The sequence below is a fragment of the Athene noctua genome, chromosome 1 (genome assembly GCF_965140245.1).
Source record: "Athene noctua chromosome 1, bAthNoc1.hap1.1, whole genome shotgun sequence".
NCBI lineage: Eukaryota > Metazoa > Chordata > Aves > Strigiformes > Strigidae > Athene > Athene noctua.
In genome coordinates, this window is record NC_134037.1 from 40,291,115 (window position 1) to 40,312,988 (window position 21,874).

A 21,874-nucleotide genomic window follows, 5' to 3' on the forward strand; every position below is an offset into this window, starting at 1 on the left:
AACAAATTTCAGAAGATGATGTAAGTGCGTGTTATTAGTAAGCTGAAGAAAACAGTACGTACAGTCGATGTTGAAGATTTGTGCATATGAAGTGATAACTGGCTTGTGTTGCATACAAAGACATACGGCACCACTTTCATTTATTATGCCAGGAGCAGAACACTGACAAGGGATTGTGGTCTGTGACAGTATGAAACAGCTTTTTGACTACTTTTTTTTTTTTTTTTTTCCTAATAACCAAGAGATTTTGAAGTCCTAGGTAGTCTGAAAGCTTGGGAATCCCGTTGAAACAATGTTCAAAAGTTCAAGTTACCATTTCTGTGGAAAATCTCTTCCAAAATGACTGTTCAAAAGGTGCTTGTGTCCATTGAACTTCGAGTTTTCAGGCTCTTGATATTGGTTAAACCTTCATTTTGCAGACGGGAATAGAGTCGTCTGGATTTCAAAATTCAAATGTTTTCTCAAATGCAGTGTTTGAATATGGAGAGGGATTCCATTTCAAAAAAGATGTAAAGCACATGTTGCTAATGGCTAGCAATAAGCATTAGAAGTCTGCAAACTCTGAATGTTCCCGTAAGTGAGACTCTCATATTCTGATAGTGAGAACGTGTCGGTGCTTCTCAGCCCTACTCAGTAATGAGTAGCAAATGAATAAATGCTGGAGCTGCACAGAAAGATAACACTGTGTTCTTTAGCATTACTATAGTCTACTGTTCAAGTACAGACACATTTTAGTAATATTTAGAAATCGTGTTTCATTTACCACAGAAATGTTAACTTCTATTCCTAGAAATTCATCATTAATGGGGTGCTATGGGGGGAGCTGGAAGCATGTCTTAGCAGAGGCACACAGTTTTTCCTCTGAACTTCACGGTCAGTTATTGGGGTCATAGTGCCAATTGATTTCAAAGGAAAGAAACAGTTGGAATCTACATATACTTCATGTTCCATTACTGACATTAAGAGTGACTCTGGACTCTTCTTGTCAGGAGTTTAGAATGGCTTGACTTTCAAAAAGACAGATGGCTTCTTTTTAACAAGAAAAAAAAAAAATACACAAACTGGTTTGGGGTTTGCTGATTCCACCCAGCAGAAATTTAGAGTAGCTTTAAATGCTGCATGCAAAATAGTTCTCAACTTTATGCTAGGCAAAGTATTCAATTAGTGATGCAACTTTTTATTAATATCTAGTGTACATCTTCAGTGTGAAGGTCTGTATACCTTCTGAACTAGTCCATATTGTTACCAGCAGTTTCTGCCACTGAGATTCCTGGCTGAGTCACCAAAAACTATGATTGTTAATAGCTCATTTTATATCTCTATATTGTCAAATATTTCAGCAAAAGATAAGTAAGACAATTTGTACTATTGCCTTAAAATTTATGTTTTATAAACTGAATTTAAATGCAAAAAATAAAGACCATTTTGGTTATAAGCCAGACGGTGGTCAGGTCATGATCTGGAGTATGCAAAGGAACAAACTGCAATTACAAAAGCATTTTAAATATATTATCTGTCATTACTTGCATATTCAGCAACAAATAACCAGTGTCATGAATAAAAACCAATATGAAAATTTTGCTTCTTTAGATCTGTATCATGTTTGGTCAGTACTGGCCTACATGGGACTCTATTTCTTCTTAAAGTCTGTGGACGGACTTCCATTAACTGCCCCACACTAAGAGTTTGTTGAGCAAAACCAGGATCACTTGACCCTGAGAGATTCAAGAGGTATTTCAGACAAACCTCATTCTCAAGATGCATGTTGTCCAAATTTTCGATGCATACTGATCTTTCTGAAAACCTGAAGTGCTTTAAGAGGATGAGAAAAGGAAGTGACATCTGTACTCTTAAAATTCAGAGTAAAGGGATCAGATCTACTGAAGCTGTATAGCTTTTGGATTTAAAAACAACCACCAACCACCCCAAAAATAATCCAACCCCACAAAACAGGAGTTTGGGTTTTTAATAAAAGCCACACAGGAAATAGGAACCTTCTTGAATAAGGAGAGACTGTGGATGGAGCTGCCCAGGCCTAAATAGATAGGGGCTTGGGGTTACCATTTGGCAAGGTAGTTTTAGACTCAGTCCTGAGAAGTCACCTGGTGTGCTGGCTCTGAGAAACCCAGGTTCACAGCTTGACTGGTGGGATGCACCAGGAGGTCTAGATTAGGGCCATGTAAGCATCTGGAAAGCGTTTTTGTTATTAAGAATAACACTGAATTGTGGGGTTTTTTCTTGACTGTAACTGCTTTCAACTTCATAATGAAGACCCTAAAGGAGAGAAGATCTATTAATGACAAGCGGAGCAGACAGACATTTTAAGACGAATGCTCAAAGATAAGTCTTAACTGAATTTGAATTGAGAAAAAAGAGTCAGTCTGTGTTAATCTCACATCCAGGCACCCATGTGGAGGGAAGGAGGCATGTCTAGAGGCTGGTTCATCACACCTCAAACCTGAATTCTTCACCAGGGATGCCAGTGTCTCAGTGGATGTCAACCATGTAGTACTCTGTTTCATGCACTTTAATTTAGGGTTTTCTCACCATATTTCTGCTTCTTTTGTTTGTTTTTCAGTTTTTCCTTTCAGGCCTTCCAGTTCTTTGAAAGGCCAGCTTCGATGCCCTTTCCTCCTGCCTTCGCAGCCACGCAGAGGTTCAGACCCCCATCCTGTTTATGCCTGAGCCAGCACCAGGCCCAGCACTGTTGCTCTGCTTCTCCCTCTTGCTCTTAGGGCCAGTGGTACAAACAGAGCTCCTGGCGAGGCTGTCTGTAACCATAGTGATAGCAGCAGTCCTGAACAGATCTGTTTAGCTCTGAGAAGGGGGAGAAAAGGACTTTTCAAAGGAGGAGCATCCTCCCGACTTTGTATCAGGTTTGTGGAGTCAGACAGGTAGCAGTATTCTCCCTCTATGGCACCTGCAGCAGAAGTTGCAAAACACCAGTAGATGCCCAAATTATTAAATATCCAGGAGTTTCTATGTTTATTCTGTTAAACAAACCCTCATTGCCTGGTCTTGTGTGGCTTGTATCCACAACAATTCATTCAGCCTCTGTACTCACCCTCCTTAATGGCAGCTGTTCCAGAAGTTCCTTTGGTTACTGTGATAAAAACATCAATGAGAAATTAAAGCACTCTGTCAATTTTCCAGTCAGAATGATGGCCCGAGAAGGACGTGGCCTGAATGTACTCGTACATCCCAAGTAAATTATTCATTAAATTTTGGGGAACCACTTGAATTACTGAATCTAAGAGACTAACAATACATAGTGGTAAGGGTACATACTCTACTTCCCATAGGAAGTGCATTTTTTGTGTGTTTGAAGAACTTCAAAAATTAAAAAGATAATTTAGATAAAGGAGAGAATTAATGAGAGAGAAAGTTACACAAAGATTAGCTAACAGTCTCTTTTACTGGTCACTAGTCCATGTCAAACCAAGGTCATGTTCTGCAGAATATGCAGAATACCGATTGGTATATTGCAGAATTGATCATTATAGAAAGGTGGTAGCTGGCACATGTTGTGCTGTTCTGTACAGAGCAACCAGCTGTGTTCCTCCCCCTCATCCAGCATGCTGGTTCCTACAAGGACAACCTTAAAATCTGTATAGTCTTAGAGACCTCTGTTGTCCGATGCATTAGTGGACCCCAGCCATCCACATCACAAGGATAACTTTTCTGAGTAGCTTTTGAATTGGGTCTAGCAATAATGCCAAGGTTAATAGACCAGAAGTGGGATAGGTGGACTCATATCAGAAGTGGGACAAAAGTCCTGTAATCATGAAAGTCAGTACCCATGAAACTCCTCACTATTTGGTATTGATTTTGGTCATTAATTTTATGCTTTTGGTAGAGCCACCAATGCAAAAGTCTGGAGTTCTGAAGTGTATTGCTTATCTACATAATGGAATCAGGCTTAATTTTCTTTTTTTACCTTTTCTTTTATACTGAGTACTAATCTTATTATACAGATTTATTTTAACAAGTTGGTGTACCAAAAGCTACCTAACTTGCTGCTTCTACAGGTAATGTGTATTCTAATATATTCAGTGTTGAAATAGCAACTTTATATTGATATTAGACCGATGTGAGAATTAATTTAAGAAAGCCCGCAGGTCATCTTAAATACAAGTATTTAATATTCCATTGAAGCTGCTGATAGTGGGAAGGGGAACATCTGACAAACAATTTAGGGGAAGTCATGCTAAGGCTTCACAGACATTAGCATGAAACAGATTTGCAGGAGTATACAGAAACAGATAATTTACCACTAATTGACTTTTAAAATTTATTACTCATTGACAAATTGACAGCCCTGTCTTTGAACACAAAGTAAGGCTGAACGCATTGATCACAGCTGCATCATTTCCTCAAAGAGGGAAAGATGCTGCCTGAAATAAAGGCCAAATTTAATTTCTCCATGTGCCATATTTAACAAGAATTTGTGATCTGTGGAACAGACAACAGACTTTTAACCTACCTTGGCTTTGTGCTAATTAAATTTTTCTGTCCAAGCAAAACCAACTTTTTTCAGTAAAGATGCATTATTTTGTTATTCATACTGACAAAGTGCTGGCATTTTGCTGTCAGTGGTGAATTGCCGTTGTATTAATAAGTGCAATGATGGTATAATTGTAGTAATTGTATTTTAATACAATAGTGGTTGTACCCTGTCTATGGCCATAGTATACAGAACCAGGGACGCTTCACTGACTTCCACTTGTCCAGCTTCTGTTTGCACTGCCAGTGCAAGCATTAGCTTACATGCTGTAGCTTACATTGAGGGGAAGCAGCGCAAATGATGCAAACTATGGCTGAGAAGCAGTTAGCCACAATCTGCAAATGAGAAAACTTCTCTATATTCTTCCAAAAAAGAAAAAGCTGTCAAGAGAAGGCAAATTCATTTCTTTGCTGTGCTAAATTAGTAAAGCATAGCTGCTGTCCTGAAGCCTAAGCCTGGTCTCTCACCTACTTGTCCAGCTCTTGTCAGCAAATCTAGGCAGCAAACTGTCCGCTTCGGCAAAAGGGGGGCTGCTGTTAAATAGTAACTTTAACATGCTGAATGCGTTTTGGTAGATTATGTGTACTTACAAAACGTTTTTGTTTTGTATGTTGTGCAGTATCTGCAGGAGCTAATGGAACAGAGAGTGTTAAGCAAAAGCTACTAAGACAGCGGGCCTTCAGTCAAGGCTTGGAAAGACAACCCACCTCCTGTTCAAGAGCTCTGCCAGGTGACGTGAACTGTTTATTTGAGCTTTTTGGCACCCTAGAAGCAGGTTTTAACCAAATAATAACTTAGTGTATTGTAGAAAGAAGCTGAACTACAAGAAAAAGGTTGCTGGGGTTCAGCATAATGCCTTTTCCTCACCATCGGTAGTGTGGTACCCTCCCTCCTTCGGGACTGAGCTCTCAGCTACATACTGCATGCCCCGTCTGCTGCTGCTCTAGGCTCAGAAATACACGGCAGTACAGTAAAGTGACAGCAAAGTATTGTCAAAGTCTGCAAAGAAATTTCTGAAGTTATAATTTCAGTGACAGGTTTCTTCAGCATAGGTTCAATAGATGTCAGATACATGTCAAAGAGAAGTAAAATTTTCAACCCAGAGGGTAGAATAAGTTTTAAGCAAAAAAAGATAAGCACATATTTAGTAGGGGAGGGAGATTATGAATTGTAGTACCTTATGATCAAATATGACCCCTGTTCATAAAGAAAAGAAGCTGGATTAGGCAATTAGGTACATGAATGTATGCTAAAATTTATATATGCAGATATGTATATCACAGCGATTTTTTTCCATGTTCTTAGTAATACTTAATCCCTAATCTTTTAATATTTCTGGTATTTTCAGTGTACATCATAATTTTGCTAAGGCCTCTGAGCATAAAGCTCAGTCTGCTAATGTAAGACCAAATTCTTCAGCTATGCTTTTGAAGTGGCAGTGTGTTGTATGGCTTGGTATGTTCTCACTTCCTACTCTTCCAAGCTTGAAGTTGCTCTAACTGAATCTGTCCACCCACAGGAGTACACTTTTGATTGTACTGGCCTCCAGTGGCAACCTAAAGGGCCATTTCAGTTGTGGGATGCAGTCAGTCAACTCCTTCTCCTTGACTTCATGCATTATACATTTAATTGGTCTTGCGCAATGTTGACTGTGTCACAACAATATGAAGGATTAAGCCCTTTTGATTTTGGATTGGTAAACTGGGATCATTACCAACACTTTAATACAGTCAAGTGCATATATCTAGAAGCAGATCATGTAAGATTACTTGCTAGAAAGCTTTTACTCTGAAAAAGGATTCGGGGTCATAGTAGACAACATATTTGAAGTTCCAATGTGATGCTGCGTGGAAAGACCTGGTCAGACTTACGACTTTATAATCAGATACCACCAACAGGACTGGGGTATGATTTTCATTTCTATATATGGCATGGATGACACTGGCACTACAAAACTGCTTGGATTCTGATTTTCATGCCCTCTTTAAAAAATTTTGAGGAAATGGACTAGAGTGTTAGGAGGCTCTTTCTGTCCTCTTGATAGAGGGCTCCATGTATCCCCTCATGATAGACATATGGACCATGGCTGTAGGCTGCTTTCTGTGAAGGGGAAGAATTTTTCTACTTCTCCAAATTAGCGATATCATTTCATAAAAGAGTAAGCAGAAGAGTACAAATAATTTTCTTTTCCAGAAGCATCTATAGAGGTAGAATTTTATTTCTGGCATTTTTTTCTGCCCAGCTGTAGATGTTGCTACTACTTCTGTAGACAGAGATGCATCCTTTTGCACAGGATGGTTGGTTCAAGCTACCTCCAAGGCAAAAGAGAGACTTTCAAGGACAGGACTGTACTCAGACTGTTTGTAATCTCTAGTCCTGACACAGAGAACTTTAATGAACAGTGACAAATGTAAGCTTCCCTGCCCATTCCTTAGCTCGTTTTGCAGCCTGATAATGACAACTTGCTTGGAAAAAATGTGTATTCCAGCACAGGAGGAGAATTGGCCACTCCTATGTTTGCACACACCCCATACAGGTGAATATTTGGCATAGGCATTGCCCAGTCCAACTCTGATGCTTGCTGCTGCTCTTCCTCCAGCAGTTCTATCCAGTTCACATAATGGGACCCTGTTTGCTTGCTTATGGGACATTCCCCGTTTATTTTCTTGCATCTTCTGGATATGGGATGATTTTCACACTTCGTCAAAGCTGCTTATACTTGAATAGAAATCCAGAGAAGCAGTCCTCAACTTCTTGAAAATCAGGACTATAAGATGGATTTGACACTGGGTAGACAGATGAGTTCATTTTATTCTCAAGACCATGATAGGAGTGTTTCCTGTTAGACTATCACAAGAAAGCAAATTTCCATAGAAGGTGCAGGACCTGACTTTAGTAAGTAAACTAAAATATTGCTTAAAGAAAATGCTTCAAAGTTAATTTTTCCTTGAGTTTTGTCCAGTTGGGTAAGAACAATGTTGACTGCTCAAAATATACAAAAATATATGAAATCCAAGAAGAGGTGTTTAAACATCATCTTTAACTAAAGCAAACTGTTTATACTGCTGCTGTACAGTACTCACTCTAAGAAGAAAACAATCACCTATTAATTACTTTGTGTTCAGAAAAAGAGACAAACATTTCCTGATGCCATGTTGAGTTCAGCCTATGAGAAGAATGAGCCTGGTGTTATTGAGATTTTTCAGTCTTTGTTTAGCTATCTGATGAGACAGCCTGTTTTCTAGAAGTGCTGAGTGCCAGCGCTTGCCTTGGAAGTGGTGGTACTATGAGTATCTTGCAGCTCTGGAAAGTGGTGCTATTTTTTTAAGATCCAAAGATTGACATGAGTAAGTTACTGACCCTGTCTCAGATTAGAAATAATGTATGCAGGAGCTAATATTGTGCTAAATTTGTGGGGAAGTAGGGCATTCAAAGCTAGAACTACAAAATGCGATGCTGCTAAGCATGCACATTTACATATGTAGTATGCACGGTTTAATCAAGAAATGCTTCTTCCAATGGGCAGAATGGTGAAAATGATCTTTAGGAGGAACTGTGATAAGGCAAGTGGCTTGATAACCAGAAAAGGAAAGCACAGTAGGGCCCACAAGAGAGAGGGAGGCTAAAGATGATTACAAATTCTTTTGCTTGAAAGAGAGGAACAGCCTCTAGAAGCAAACATGGATTAAGACCAAGATGTGGAGAGGGATTGGCTATCTGACCATTTTTACTGGGCTACTTGTTCATATCCCTAGGTATGTAATTAAGTGCCTATATGGAAGACTTCAGACTAAAATAATAACTTATCCAGATCTAGCATGAGTCTCATTTCTGTTTGTTGCTAATAGTAAAATTATGGCCATTACTGAATAGCATTAATTGTTGACATTTTTGCTTCACAATGTACTTTGCTTTAGTCTTCATTTCTATGGCGTCTTCTATTCATAGAACTCCAAGTACTTCACAAATGCTAATTTAACCCCCTGACTTCACTGTGTGGAAGGTAAGTATTATTACTCCCAGGAACCACGTTCTTTTTATGTCGAGGAAGTGCTTACTAGATTGCTGGCACTGCTAGAGACCTTCTATAATAAGCTGTTTGTGGTGCTAGAGACCTAAGGAGCAAAACCAATAAAGGGCTATCTTTGTTCAGTGTGAAACAATTCTGCTAGTAAGTCTCTAAGCAGTAAGGTTAAAAATGAGCAGGGAAACGCATCTCAGTGGAAAAAAGAATTTTAAAAAGACATAAGGATGTCATACAGAAAATACATATGCCGTGTTATACTCCATTTAAATTTTGGTGTACAAACAGTATGAATAAGCACATGGATGCACATGTGTGGCTTTCAGCTGTGTAAATGGCAATTATTGAGTCTTACGGCTGTACTTAACAGTGGAGAATATGGAAGCTTATCCTTTTGCATCTTTTTTTTTTTTTGCATTTTCAGTGTCAGACTTGGCAGATCAGGGCAGAATGCTCAGTATTTGCGGGTGTTTCATCTTGATGAGTTTGAGTGGGACTATTGTAGAGGGAGGCTAACCCACTGCATAATGCTAACATATTTATATTTATATGTCTTTTCAATAATTAATGATACGCATTTATGTCTCTTCAGTAAGCATTCATAGGAGTAAAAAGCCTTTTCTGTATGTCTGGATTAGATGCTGCTTTTCGTTTACACTGAATTTCACTGGAATTTTAAAGCTATTTGATAACTACTCATGAAAAAGACAGAAGGTGCATACCATTCCTTTAAACCTGCAATGTATGCATTTTATATACATTAATAGTAGTATCGTTAAAGAAATTAATTTTTCAATAGGGATGAACTGTTCTTTCTCTCTCAAGACTGACGTTGGAGGGTTCACTGAATCCATTATGAAAGTTTTATATTCAGAATGCTTGACAGTCATTCTGATCTCCAATAATGACTTTGGAATAGATGTAATGAAGTGGAATAACTCATTTAGACTGCATCTTGTCAACATCATTATTAATTTAAACCACCCATTTTTGAAGATTAAAAGTAGCCGTTGATGATGATCTACATTAGCAAACAAAGAACTGATCGGAATAGTGGGGCTGGATATCCGGTCTGCTGCTGCCCCTTCATGCCACTCCTGGCTCATAAAGGATCTGGAAACCTACCAGGATCATTCCATCAGTATTTCTACTGGCATAAAACCAATATGTGGATGTCTGTTTCCAGCCCTTGTGTAGACAAGATGGCTGATGTCAACCATGAATGACAGTAATGGAGACACTGCAGCCCTTCATCATGGTTTTTCTAACCTATATCAGGCACCAAAGCGAATTTTAATGGTCACTGCAGTGCATCAAGTAGGCCATAGCTCAGCTATACTGATGAAGCTAGGCCTAAATTATGTGGTAAACCTTTATTTAAAATGCCAAAGCAGTTTGCAGAGTTAATTCAAACTGTTAGAGATTACCACAGCATTTGGACAGTTTGGATGATATGAGACAATGCAAATGCCCCTGTGTGCCCTGGTTTTCAGGGTGTTGGTTCTTCACTGCACTCAGACATCCTTGAAATGTTATTGAACTGCCTCAAAAAATTCTGAAGGAAGAAAAAGAAGTTTGCTCCTGTATCACTAGCTCACAAATTGGGAAAAACAGAACGAAAACTCTTCAAGTTTACTTTTCTCTTCTGCACTGGTAGCAAAAGATCATGAGGTAACACCTCTTTACCCAAATAAATCAGATGCAGACAGCCTTGCCCATGCATCCCTTGCACACTTCCAATTCTCTGCACTAGTTAACTTGAAGACTTAATGTCTGATTGCCTTGTTTTACAACTCAGCTACGCTTTGGCCCAGTATTTCTGTAGAAAGTTTTCATATAGATGGTTTACGAGAGCATGGGATGTAAGAGGAGGGTACATACAAGTATAGAATATAAAGTGTTAAAATTTAACAGATTTTCTGTGTGTGTTCTATGTAAAAGAACAACCTGGGTCTTAAAGTCTTCATTCACAATCAGTGCTCTGAATTACAGTAAGTGTAAGACCTTACACAAAGGCTCTGTAAGAATGACGTGATTCTTCTGAGACAGAGTGGGCTTAAGGAAGACAGAACTTTTTCATGAAAATCAAGCAAATTCTCTTTACAATGCAAAATCCCCCACAAATGTAGGAATCCAAAGGACACAGATACAATAATGTTTTTTAATTACAGTTTTGTTGTTCGCATTGCTGTAGAGGTTTATCAGAACTTTCAGAAATTTCTCTATTCACGACCTCATGGTCTGGAAGTTGGGTTTAATTATAAGCTTTGTTGTCAACCCGGACACACAAAGCTATAAAAAAATAAAAATCCTCTCTGAAATTCACTGAGCCATCTTTAAGTTTTGTACTGAAGTTTGATGATTTTGAACAATTGGATGAGGTGGATTCTTCACAATTGCTAAGCACCATGAGTCCATAAACCTGGTTCTGGCTCATGTTCAATCCACAGCAACAAGATACTTCTTCAAGTACCTTAGGGGAAAATGATATAGGTCAAGTGCATATGCATCTTCATGTCGTGGGGTTTTAAAAGCAAGGATAACTAAGCATTTCTTTTCCATGTAACATACATAGCAAATAAAGAATTAGAAAATATTTCTTAGTGGCTTTGGATATATTCCAACTTGGGTCGTTATAATTCTGTTCTCCCAAAATGACAATAAGAAATTACAAAAATTCACAGTAAAGAAAATAAAATGAGGTGTTCTTAAAACAATAATAAAAACTGCAGTGAACATGCTTCAAGCACCCACTCGAGGGACAAGTAAGAAACCAGCTACTTAGCATTGAATGATCTAAAAAAGATGAGTTGAGTCATACTTAGCTAGAAATCAGTTGAGGATACTTCAGGGATAATTTCCTGAGAGGAGGTTACCTAAACAAGGAATGCTTTCATGTTGCTTTTTACAGTACTTAGCATTATCCTGAAAAGAGTAAACAATGTGAAATTTTCTTAGAAAAATATTCGCTGGGGGGAAAAAAAAGAGTAATAATTTAAAATAATCTAGACACCTGTAAAAGGGAAAACACAAGATCATAGCAGAAACATTGCTCTCCAGTTTTCACTCAGAAGGGTGATGTCCTTGGTTTTGGTTGTTTCTATAGTCTATAACCTTCTTCAAAGTTACATGTGGTTTTAGTTCTCATTTGCACTCCTGTCATCATTACAGCAGAGTACATTGTGCTGGCAATACCACAAATTCAAAGAGATGGAGATCTAGTTCTAGGAATGGGATTCATTTGTTGAAATGTGGACATCTGAGCTATTTATCTGCTTTCTAGCCAAGAAATGGCAATTTTGAGGTAAAATCCATCTTATTATAAGATAGATATCTTCATAAAGATTACACGAATGACACATATTTCTCTCCCTTGACAATAAAGGAAAGCCAGGTAATGAGCTCACACACAAATATTTATGCCATGGGCATCTAAAGTGACCTAAGATGAATCTTAGTTCCAGCTTCACCAATTTAATTTAAACTCAGTGGCCTTTACTTCGCTGTTAACACTGGTATCCCTGAATGAATGATGTGAAGCAGAGCCAATGGAATAGGACACTTGACAAATATTAACTCTGGAAACCACATAACATACTGGAAACTCTCCAGTGTCTTTGTCTGCTTCTGTCAGGGATTTCAAGAGTGTCACCCGTTCCCTATAGCTGACAATTTCAGAGGTTGCTGAAGTGCAGGATGAACACCTGGTCTTCAGCAGTAATAAGAGCTCCAGGCTGTATCAAAGGTCACAAAACCCGAGACCTGCTGAGATGCTGAAAATACTTCAGATCATCCCTCTTTGCAGTCCTCTTTTAAAAGGAAAAGAGATTTTAGAGGGGGTGAGATTAGAGCTCTTCAGAAATCCTGAGTAAATGGGCTTTAATATTCTTCCCTGAAACTGAGTGGGAGAGGTGGGGAATGAGAAGGGAAAGGAAATTCCCACTGTTTCGCAGACGCAGATGGAGGAGGAACAGGACATCTGCTCCTCCAGCGGGCTGCACTAGTGACTGCTTCCCTGAAAGAGACTATCAGGAGGGTTTCTGACCTATTTGTGCCATGTCCTTTTATCTCCTGCTACTTACATGACCCAGTAATACTTAAACAGAGAAAGTTACTGTGATCTATTCAGCTGTCTACATACCTGTTTCAGGGACTGCCCTCTTGCACTTCTCAGGCTCCCCACAGGCTAATCCCCACCCTGTCCATGCTGCTGTGTAGCATGGGTAAAAGGGGTTTACTTTAATATTACCATCCCATTCCCTCAGCATGTCGTCTTCAATATGACATATTTTACTAGAAACACAATATTAATATCTTCATCCAGTGTAAATCAGAGGTATTTTATCTCAGGAGAAGAAACTGTCCTCAAAATTTGGAAAAGATGCTCTGTACTTTCAGTGACACTTAGACACGGTGGCAGCTCTAGTGCCTTTTAGCTAGTGGGGTTGCCAGAAGAAATACTGAGAGGCTCTGTGTGTGTGCATGTGCACAACTGCCAACAAGCACACATGACACGACAGAGATTTTAGAGATCACGATCATGCAAAACAAGAAGGCACCACAACACATGGGAAGTATATAAAGATGTGCCCACACAGTAGCCCTCGGTACTTGTTTTAAGCTCATATAAACTTGGGCAAAAAAACTTTCCTTGAAGAAAAGAATTTAATTTGCTTATATATGTAAGCACCAGGGAAGCAACTGGTAAGAAAGATGCAGCCACTGTGTGTATCTACTGAAAAGTTCCTCATTGTGGAAGGTGAGCACTGACTATGGGACCATGAAGGAAATAAGTTATTCTTTGATGTGTATAAAAGTTTTAGAGTTTGAATCTAAGAAAGCATCCTGAATATACTTAGATTTGCCTTCCCCAGTTTTTGAACTTGCATAGAAGTGGCAGACATAGATCATCACGACATATACTGCTCCAAAATTCTTGCAACAAATAGCTAATGCGTAATCTTTCAGAACTGAAAATAGTCTTAATTTCATTTAATGTTTCTCTATGATTCAGTACCTTCTGTGACTTCAGGATGCATTTGATTGCTGACAAATATTCATATATTTCTTGTATTTAGTTCTTTAGTTTAAAAAAGCAATGCTTTCACTTCCAGGGTATAAACTTTAGTAAATATTATTCTACCTTCTGACAAATTTTTATTTTTTTTTTTTAAATATACTAACATGATTAATAAGGTACATATTTCATTTCAGATTACCATGTCATGTTTCTATAATAAAACAAACTTGCATTTGATCACCAGCTAGCCAGCATTTTTGCTGCAGGTTTTGAAGTCACAGCTAGACATAATACTAATTCTACTCTCCAAAACCAATCATGGAACAATTTACCACTCTAAACATTGAATTCAGCCCTATCTGTACACACATGGGAGATGCTATCTTTTTTTTTTTTTTTTTTTTTTTAATTAAAAATCTGTAAGACCAAGGAACAGAGTTAAATATGACATTGATTTTATATGCGTGCATTCTGGCTCACTTGTGATAGCAGCAGAGCATGCCAGGCAATGCTTGTTTAACGTGATTTACATAGCTATTCTTCCTGAGTTTTTCCCCTAAAATCCAACTCATTCTGTCATTGGTAGGACAAAATATCAAAAATATAAATCAGTACAGTTGTTAAGATAAGGGTATATATATATTTGAAGAGTTAAAATAAACTATAATTTAATTCAGAGGGCTAACAATCATAAAGGCTAAATCCTATTTGCCTTACTTATGCGAGTTACTATATTGCAGTGAGATTAGTCACCTAACATAAGTAGGAGTTGGTTCTGTAACAAATCTGCAAACACACAAAAAAATTGAGTTAATCTTGAAATACCATTTTTAGCTTGCTCTCATTGTGTCTCTTTAATATTATAGAGGTCTCCTAGTAGTGACAGTTTTAACCTTGGCTCTCTTGCTTTTTGAGAGATGAAGTCAGCCCTTCATCTGAGTGTTATTTTCATAGTTTAATATCCTCATCAGTTTTACTTGAAAGATAGGCTAAAAAAAATGAATAATAAATTTGATGAAAGCTGTTTAAAGAAAGCATTGCATTGAATCTGGATTGCTCCCAGCTGTCTTAATTGAACAAAGGGAAAGTTTCCAAATACACCTTCTGTATTGGCTGACTGCCTTAAAAGTTCTCTGAAGCTAAGAAGTCCTTCCTCTCCAAATTAAAACATGTACTGTAAAAAAACACCAAACTATTAAAATCTGTTCTATGAAGTTAGACCAGAAGTAATATAAAACATTATTTCATTACAAGTTGGCATCAGAATTAAGCTATATCATGTTTTGGTGTTGGAGGTGTTGGAATAGGTAACAGGGTTTAATTTTGCATATGGATAAAAAATCTGTTTTTTAAAAGCAAAAAGTCTTGGTCTTATCTTGGTAGGTGTAAATCAGTAAAAGGACCAGCACAATTTCCTAGTGATGTGGAAGTCAGTCTGCAAGGCCTGGCCCCAAACTGAAACGGCGTCTCCTGATACCTGGAAGCAGTTGAAGAGAGCTGACTGGTGGCATCAAACCAGTAGACTGGAGCTTGGATTATTTTACCATCTAGAGAGAAGATAAACCTGAAATGCGGTGTTTCATTGAGCCACATCATCCCTTCGATATGTTATACTGTGGTCTGTTGTGGCCACAGATCTGCATAGCCTGGTTTTCTAGCAGCAGCTGAAGGGCAATGTGGTAGGTAGGTTGCTGACTATCAGTGAAAAAAAATCCCAGACTTATTATGTTGGTGCTTTCTGACAATAGGATGGCATTTCTGCATCCTAAAACTCCCTCTGGTATGGGAAAGGCCCGTGGGAGAGGGAAAATGAAGCTAGTGGTGAGAAAGCCTTACAAATACTTTTCCTGGGGTGGAGGAACAGCAGCACAGTGGTTGTTAGCAGTTGTTAGCATCCCTACGCCACGTGTATTTTGAAACGCGATATCTTTACGTTGGTTAGCAAAGATCCCTTTAAAATCAGCACATTCTAGTTTTGCCTGTTATGGCACTTCCGGGGTGCAGTCTGCCAAAACCCATCGGTGGGATGTCAGGGTCCTTATGGAGATTGCTCTGTAACACTGTGAAGGCGGCACTTGTGTAATTGAAGGCAGCAGTTTGTATGTCGTGTGTAACAGCCTGTGATCCCACCATCAGACCAAAGATTTTTCCATATGGAAAGTATAACAGCATCTCCAGAGCAGCAGAAACATGTGATTTTCATAGTAAATAAGCCTGAGCAGAGGAAGGCAGCACAAAAAGTACATCTTTAAAACAAAGGGGCATTATTATTATCTGTACATGATATTTCAGTCTTCTCACAACAGCTGTCTGTCTTATCTTCTCTATTCATAATTCCCTGTACTTGTCACATAAATTGCAAGATCATGGGAACTGTTATTTGCCATTGGATGTATGGCAGTTACACACAAATTATACTAAAAAATAGGTATATATAGAATTTAGTATGCCGAGGCATGAAATAAAAGAACGTTAATGTTTTTAAAGACCTATTTGGCATCTTAAAAGTTAGGAAGTGCCAAAATTAGAATAACTTGAATTTAGTTCACTTGTAAGTACAGTTAATAATATTATACCTAATGACACAGTCACATCCTTTTCCCACAGCACTCCTGCCTCATTTTTTCTAGAGGATGGACAGACCTCACTGAGGGGGAAGCTCATCAAATATTCCACTTTCAGTAAACTCAAGCCTTACTCACACATTGTTAACACAATTATTCAAATCCTCTACTGAATTATTAATCTCCTCATGAGATTTACTATGATGATCTCTTTGCAGCATTATCACTGCTTACCAACATTAATTAATGTATCCCTACAGCTCTGTTTTGAAGTTACTCTTCCCTCAATTTTATTCCCAGAGACCTGAGACAGAGACCTGAAGAACAGATGTTAAACCCAGAATTATCAAGTATTATCTAAATATGGGTGCCCAATTTTAGAAGCTCAGAGTCTGATTTTTTCCGTGTGTTCAGATTGAAGCTAGCAATTTTAAGTGCAGCTGTGAATGTTCAGCCTTTTTCTAATTTAGACCCAGATGTCTCCCGTTGGGCTACACGAAAATGAAAAATGACAGAGGCAGGGATAGCATCAATCTCTCCAGGGCAGCATTCAATTGCCTGCAGTCCCCTGCCTCATTTGCTGCACATTTTGTAACTTCTGGAGCTAGTGGAGCAGGAGTCACACTGACAACAGCTAGACTAGCTACATGACCCTGAAAACCTCTTTAATTGTATGATTGCATATAATTTTCTTTCCAGTTATTTCTGCTTGTTCAGTGCAGAGGAAGAGCAATCTTCAGAAAAAACACCATAATGCAAACAGGCCAAGTTGCACATGAGCCTTCACTCTAGCCTTTCCCGACTAATTGAGATCCTGACTGCAAACTCTGTTTTCTTTTACTGCATGATACCTAAGCCTTCTCTAGTACATCAACGCACCAACACCCTGGGGGCATCTTCGTGCAAAATATTAAAATTATTTTTTAATAAAAGGCCCTTTTTTTTTTTTTTCAGTGTTATGCTCTGGAGAGGAACAGTCTTGTGGTGAAAGCTTAGGGCAAGGAAAGGGGAAATTTAGTTCTAGAATCAGTTCTGCTATAGACTTTCTTAGTGACCTTGGGCACTCCTTATCCTTGCTGTCATTCTCTTTCATCATCTTGAGGCTGGGACTAGCACAAGGTCTGCTTCAGGGCAGTTTTGTGGAGCTCGACTCATTATTCGTGGTAGAGGGTCAGATCCTCAGGTGGAATGTGCTAGGCAAGTGTGAAGTATTATGCAACAGCATGCTGCAATAGAAGTGTCAAACACATAGTGGTGTTATGAAATACTAATAGTAGTATAATTATGTTAGGAGAAAAGCCTTTAGAAGTTGTTTACCTGATAGACAAGATATCTTTATAAATATCACTATTTCTCCTTGTCCTGACCATGATGATTAGGTACCAGTCCTCTGATGGTTAATACAAAATGTCCAGCATCGCTGCCTGTCCTCAGAGCTGTGTTTACCCAGAACACCAAGTACAGCTTGCCTTTAACTGGGATGACACGGAGTCCAAACAGAATTTCACTGTGGTTTTATGTATTAAATACCCTGCTTCTGGAAATTTCTTTACCTTTTCCATTTACTGCTACAGCCTTAGCTTTGTCAGCCTCATAGGAATCTTGGCTACAGGAGCCTGGCCCCACATATTCCATTTTTCTATGAGAGTCCAACTTTAGTTGAAAAATGTAGCTATGTGATTGCCATCTGAGAGACTTTGGTAAGCACATTCACCTGACTTTCCAAGTATTGTTAAGCAGTGCAAAATACAGATAAAGAATATTTAAACAGGATTGAGAACAAGCTAAACGAAGCATTTGAAAATTATCCTTGGGGATTGCTATCAAATGTGAATATTTCTAATGGGGCTCTACACGGGATGTATGGCTGCAGCCTATGCAATGCTTTCTGTGATCTGTAACAGATCTGTAACACTCCTGGTCTACAGAGGACAAGGACTGGCAGTCTGGTAATGATAAGGACTGTGCTGTCATACACACTCATCTGAACAATTTGGTTTACTGCACCAAAATATATTTTAATATAGCCCAAAGCAGCTGGGAACAATGTACTCAGACTGTATCTATGTAAGGGAGATGTGCCCAGGGGAGAATGTAAGGACCACACTAGACAGCAGCTCAGCGTGAGAACTCAGCACCACACACGATGTGCTTGCATGGGGGTTGCAACCAGCAGAAGTGTGGGAAGATAATGCTGTAGGTGGAGCTGGTGAGATGGATATTGAAACACCGGAGTCCTTTGCACACATCTTTAGAAGATAAGGGAGCATGAAAAAAGTGCAGGCAAAAGACACAGAAATGAACGAATTTCTGGCAAAGTGTCTTGAGGTTACTTGGGTGGTTGAAGATGTTAGAATTTTAAAATGAAATTAAATTACAGTGAATCAGCATATTTCTGGAGAAAATATGAAAGGTAGGATAAGCCTTTTCAATTTGGGAAGGAAAGTATTAAAAATCAGTGCCTGGAATTTTAAACTGGGCAAGCTTAATAGGATAACAGATAGGATTTTTTTTAGTGGGATGGTAACTAATCATGGGAACATGTCAATGCCAAGGATAGCGGTGGATTTTCTGTCCCTTTGGATTCACAGTTTAGATGCCATCTGGAGGATAGGCAGTAGTCCAACACAACATCAATATCAATGATATACAGGACGACCTAATGATCCCTTTTGGCCTGATACTCAAGGAACTGAAGTTCATGGGAGTTCTGCCATTGACTTTAATGAAGGCAGGATTTCATCTTCTGTTCCCAAGGCTTTAATAATGGAAAAGGTATTAATTACCTCTGCTCAAATGAATGGAGGCAGTGATGTGCAATACCATGGAGGAAAGCTGCCAACAGAAAGCAGCAATAATGCAAGTTGAAACCAACTTTTTTTTTTTTTTTTTTTTTTTTTAATGAGTATTTTCTGCATTTCAGCTGCATAGTCTCTTGAAGCACATCTGTGTGGTCAGTTCTAATTATAGAACACTTCTGGGACATAACCCCGCATACAGCGGGAACCAGGGCTGCATCACAGGCTTGGGAAAGCAGCAGATGAGAGGGGAGATCCTAGCAATCCAGATTTCACTGACAGAATGGATGCAATTTTGGTAAGTGAAGGCAAGCGAAATTGTCAAAGATGGGGCAAATTGAAGGTCATCTGCATTCTCAATGAAGAGAAGCAGGATTAACAGCAGTGAATAATACTGGGCTTTGGAGATGACTGCATCTCTGTCAGCGAGCCAAGAGAAAAGATAGATTCTTCTGCTTCAGTGGGGTTGACTATTACTTTAACTTCAGAAACTGGCTTATTTGTATAGCTTCATTTAGATGCCTTGCCAGAAGTGAGGCTGCTGGCTATGTACTAGTTTCTTTTAATAAAGACATGTTCAAATGTTACAAATCTGAAATGTTTCTTTCCTTTCTATCTCTGCAGCATACTCTGCACATAACAGGCTGATCAGTCATTTAACCCCTTCCATGTTAAGAACTAGAACATTTTCTATGATAGAAAATATTCTGGGTTTAAAGGTCAAGTACAGCAAATACACCGATAATACTGCAGATACTGAAAGCATACTTTTGATTTAGGTAAATGGTTGGTCTGGATGATCTTCAAGGTCTTTTCCAACCTAGATGATTTTGTGATTCTGTGATTTTCCTGTTTTTATTTAGATTTGCAATTAGACACATGAGATCATGAAATGCAAGCAGTTTGTCTAAGGTACAAACACAATCCAGTAAAATATGGACATATATCCAAGATGAATGCACACCTCAGGCAAAGCTGCAAATGTACAGTTGATCAGAAAGTCCATGAAGTATCCCCCAAAAGGATTTCAATGTCAAATATTTCAAATATTTTTGATAGTATGTACAGTGAAGCCATCGGAATACTCAGACAATAATGATTAATTTTATGTTTAGCTCTTTGAAAATACCAGTTCCTCCTGTGAACATGGAAAAAAAGTAAATAAATGAGTGGGTTCCAGGTTATCAGCCCTCCCTGGTATATGCCTTTCTCATTCAGAAACCCCTTACATTCCAAATTGAGTTTGTAACAACCTCTTTCTAGAACAAAGGTTACGTGAATACCGCTCTGCTCTAGCCATCCAAATATGGAGCTTGGTCCTCTTGGTCTTTCTTGGAAGTCAGAAGTCTTTAGGACCTGGTCCACAGTGTCTTAGTTTTCCTCTGCTTGGAGGTGACCGGTGCTGGGACATGTCTGATGCAGCTGAGCGGAGACAGAGCTTATGAAGACAAGACAACCAACTTAAATCACTCTACTGAGGCAATGTGAAAAACCCTCCTCTATCCTCTTATGGGTCTGTTGTGTGAAAAAGGTCAAAAGAAAGGTAGGCTGCATTAAAAGCAATATTGTCAAAGAACTGATGGATGTTATACCATCATATGATCTATTGTGAATCTCTGCTGGGCCTACAGATCCCAGATTGGAACACCCTCATGTAGAAGAGACAAATTATAAACTTCTTAGAAATGGCTAGGCTAAAAAGTTCATCATCTACTCGTAGGAATTTAGATGTCAGGCCATGAATCCAGAAAATAAATTCTAGGACATATACTGCAAGGATTTAGGACCTCTTTATACTATAGTGACCAGCCTAACAAAAAAAATGGTATGAATATGCTGAAATCCAAATGGGAAGGAAGTCAACACAGCATTCATACACCTGTATTCACTTTCACATGTTTGATTTGCATAAAATTGCTGTTTTTTCATGATAATTAGACCCAGGATGTATGAGTTCTGGATTGCTCTTTCTGATGTGTCCTATGATATAAAGGATTCATTTAGTCTCAGTGCTTCCTCATCTCCTTACCCAAAACCAAAACCGGTTTTCTTTCCTGTTGAAATAAATGCATTTGTAAGTGCCAAGTATTACAATCCTGTTTTCTAAAGAAGACCAAACACATCATTTCAGGTGTACCATGCTGAGGCTGGCTGCAATGTGTACCACCCTTAAAGTAATTGCACTTGTAAAGCTTAATATGTTCTCTGACTGTGTATTGATCACTTTAATTTTCCAAAGCCAGACACCTCTTCAAGGTTTCTATACACCATGCTCAAACCACAAATAATGCTAGTTACACCATACCAACATGGTCACTTCAGTGAAAATATCCATATTTCTAAAGTTCCTTGTACCTTGTTTTCCCCTCATCTGCTCTTTCTTTTTTTGTTAGGTGGGAGGAGAATGATAGCGTGTCAGAGAGGTCTGCCTGGTCCTATCTTACTTCTGCCTATGGCCTAAACTGGAAAATAAGAGGATAACTGAGTAAAAGACCTCTTAAGAAATTGTTATGATTATTAGACTATTAGGGAAGAGTTTTACTATTATTGACGAAATTCAGACACTCTTGATAGCACCATATCCAATTCTATTTCCTGTACTTTTGATATCACAAAAGCCATCAAAATTCTTTGTAAGTACTGTTATAATGTTACACCTATTCACCTTGAGAAGAAAAGGTCCTAGTACTACACCATTTTTGTCATTTGACAGCCTCACCATATTAAACCCTCTCTCTCAGTGATGCTCCACCCAGTTTTGGTATATGCACAGTTTCTCTTTAATATTCTTGTATATTTTTTTATATCAAGGATACACATCTGGGTTTTTTTTACTCCCCAGCTACACTTGCTACTTTCTATTGTATATAGCTCTTAAACACTTTAGATAGCTAGGATTGATCCATTACATTTAGTTCCTACAGATTCTGGAATACATGGAAGTAATACCTCTTTCTAAGTATT